Genomic DNA, 2880 nt, shown 5'->3' on the forward strand with positions numbered 1-2880 from the left:
TTGTAAATATGCCATCCGTGCAATTCTAACAGTAAATGCTACAAAAGGATCGAACAACAGGAAAAGCAACGCACGAGTTCCTTGCCACATGTGGTTGATTCCAGTCTTGTTTCTTCTGTTTTGGTTCAGATTCAGATGGTGTTCAGATTCAGATTTTGTTCACGTTATCAGCTAATTTTTTAGGCAACTGCTATCGAAGTTGTGTTAGAACTGTTAGCAACAGTTAAAGATGACAATCGAAATTAAAGTGTTCCCTCCGTTCTTTCTGGAGCTTGAAGGACTCATTTTCTTTGTGAACTTTATTATGCGTCAGGTTCTGCTCAGGCCAATCGGATGTGCGCAAATAGGTAGCTCTCTCAAACAGTGACTGAAGGTTTGGGTCTGTTAAAGGATAACATTTTGCAGAGAATAATGATACCTCCAAACAGCGCTCAAAAGCGCTCAACACGTAGAGAGAGTTGATCGCCAAGGCAAAAGACTATCCATAGATTGATACTAACTTTTTAATCGGACTTTGCTAGCAAGATGGCGAAAATTGGTTCATAGACTTGTAGCGCTACATGGAAAGCTACAGGCTTTTGTAAACATAACGTTTTCCAGCAGTACGGTAAGGTCGTCCTTTTTAAATCAGTCAAGTTTTCATCGGTAGGACGTTACCGACGGATTGATAGGCCAAAGAAAGGTCTACCAACATGCTCCTGTCTATGCCCCTCACCCACAATCACCTCCTGTTATGATTTCACGATAGAAAAGAAAACGAACATGGTATGTCACCATACACCTAAAGGCTTCATGACAACAACAAAAAACATTGGTTCTAGTAAGACCGAACATACACGCTTTTTCCTCAGCTATGCTATCTGATCGGAATTCGAACATACTAGCAGTGGGTTAGATCATCCCAAAAGTTAGAAAGCTTAAGCTTTAAGCCTGTATCTGTCAAATAATCCAGGTACCGGGCTGTATCATTCTGTACAGATTCGTAAAGGACATAGCATTTTGACATAAAGAATGACACAAGGGATTGTTTTTGTGAAACTGAAATTTGAGAAAAATCGATTTAAGTTTAGAAATTTAATTTTAAATTCAATTCATTTGAAATAATATATAAGTCTGATTATTAAAATAATCCTTTTTCAGTTGTTTTCGTTAAAAAAAATTTGTTTACCTTTTTCGCACACGGGAAACATGGCCTAACCTGGCTCAGACCAGCTAGCAAAATTCTTTGTTTTGACATTTGTCGAGTTTGGGTTTTGGGTACTTGGGTACTTTCATTGAGAAACCAATCTAATCCTTCTTTCCTAGGCTTAACTTGGCTTGCCATTTGTATGGCGAGCTGTAAGCGGATAAGCCTGGAAACGTCAAAATGCATACAAAAAACTGGCTTAGACCGTGATCTATCCCAATAATAGATGCAGCAGGTGCGGAGGAGGAAGCGATGGGCGTATCGGTGGCATCGGTGGCATCGGATCCCGAAGAGGTACAAGGTTGCGGGTCATAGGCTGTAGCGGACGCGGTGCTGGTTGTAGTCAAATTTGCCTGCAAAGATAAAATGAATATAAAATAAGATGATAATATTTACATAGAGTTAATTTGTGGTAACGGTAATATTAATGCATTAATTTCTATTTCTTTTCATTTACCGTCCACTACTGCAGACTCCAGCGAATTCCGGCAGCCAATACTTCAATTATAAAAAAATCCTTCAGTATTGTGCTCCTAGCAATAGCGGACGCAAACTACAACTTTCTGTTTGCCGACGTCGGTTGTCAGAGGAGAATTTCAGATGGGGTGTTTCAAAACAGCCCTATTTTGGAAAAATAGGTTAAAAATTGGAACGTCGGCAGCTGAACATGCCCGTTCCAGAAATTTTGAATTTGCCATACAGGATTGAAGTCCTATATTTCTTTTTAGGTGATCATGCGTTTGCTATGAAAGAATATTGCCTCAGAACATATGGAGGAATGCACCCCGCAGAGTCGATGGAGCGGAATTTTAACTATCGACATTCAAGAGCGCGTCGTACTGTGGAGAACGCTTTTGGAATTTTGGCGAAAGTGTTCCGGGTTTTAGCTAAGCCCATAGATCTAGAACCAGATATTGCTGAAAAAGTTGTTCTTGCAGTTGTAACGTTGCACAATTTTCGACGACGGCACACTTTGTATAATTATTCCACCAAATTTCTCCCTCCCACTACAGACACGCCATCTACATCAATGGAATTCGAACAATTCAATGAAGCATCACCCCCTTCAATGTTACCTTTCCCAGTAGTTGCATTACGACCAGCAAGAGCATTACAAAATATGCGAAACCATTTGGCACGGCATTTTTTGTTGAATGATCTTTAACCCTTTGCTCTACCGCAACCGCGACGAGTTTTGTAAAGTGAGCAAAGAGTGGGTGCAATGGTCCATCGTTAAACTGTTCGAAAATATATGTTTTTAATTTGTTGGACGTGGTAGAAGTAATTGGGATTAGTTATGCAAAAGGTGTGGTCATCTTAAGTTTTGCAGATATGTAACTGTAAGCATCATTTTTTAGAAATGTACAGATTTTCGCGAATGCAGGCAAACGTCAGATCACCTGTAAAGCAAGCTTTCTAACTTTTGGTATGATCTACCCCATTGTCAGATCAATTGATGTTCCTCTTTGGTTTGTATCGGTGGGGATGTTGGTGGTTGCTTCGTTTGTTATTGGGGTAGATCACGGTCTAAGCCAGTTTTTTGTATGCGTTTTGACGTTTCCAGGCTTATGTAGATCGATATTTTTTTTAAATTCTTCGTTGCCGCAACTTGAATAAAATTGGAATATTTTAAATTATTGATTTTAGCATATCTTAATTGTTTTTTACGAGGTTGCAGCTTCCTCCGTATCCAT

General features: G+C 39.5%; 1 pseudogene; it reads left to right on the forward strand.

The window, feature by feature from the left end:
* Positions 1–1438: 1438 nt before the first annotated feature.
* On the forward strand, positions 1439–2387 carry LOC128718315 (uncharacterized; annotated as a pseudogene).
* The last annotated feature ends 493 nt before the right edge of the window (positions 2388–2880 follow it).

This window comes from Anopheles marshallii, chromosome 2 (genome assembly GCF_943734725.1).
Source record: "Anopheles marshallii chromosome 2, idAnoMarsDA_429_01, whole genome shotgun sequence".
Taxonomy (NCBI): domain Eukaryota; kingdom Metazoa; phylum Arthropoda; class Insecta; order Diptera; family Culicidae; genus Anopheles; species Anopheles marshallii.